We start from the raw sequence: 391 nt of genomic DNA, 5'->3' as shown, positions 1-391 counted from the left end.
GAAGCAGGTTCCATTGCTTCCACTTTACAAAGCAGGCAGCCGAGGGTCCCACAGGAGCACACAGGTGAACAGCGTGGCCAGGAAGTGAGCACAGGCCCTCTGGTTCTTGCCCCGCGCTCTTGGCCACTAAACTGTCGTCCCCCCAGGAAGTCCAGCATCCCTGCCACAGCTGGCCAGTTCTCAAACACCGTACGTTCTTGATGTCCGAGAACGCTTCTTTGGGGTGGATGCGAGTCCCTGTCCCGTGGTGCGCGCGCTGCCGCTCTCAGCAGCGCCAGGAATGTGACTCCAGAGACCGTGCCTTGCCCTCCCGGCCCAGGCGGCCCAGGACGACGCCGTTTGCAGGCCCGGCCAGGGCGGGGCGACGGCCGGAGCCCGGAGTCACCTCGTC

The sequence above is a fragment of the Orycteropus afer genome, unplaced genomic scaffold (assembly GCF_000298275.1).
Source record: "Orycteropus afer afer isolate SDZICR_OR568_19922 unplaced genomic scaffold, OryAfe1.0 scaffold00007, whole genome shotgun sequence".
Lineage (NCBI taxonomy): Eukaryota > Metazoa > Chordata > Mammalia > Tubulidentata > Orycteropodidae > Orycteropus > Orycteropus afer.
Note: the sequence above shows the minus strand (reverse complement) of the source record.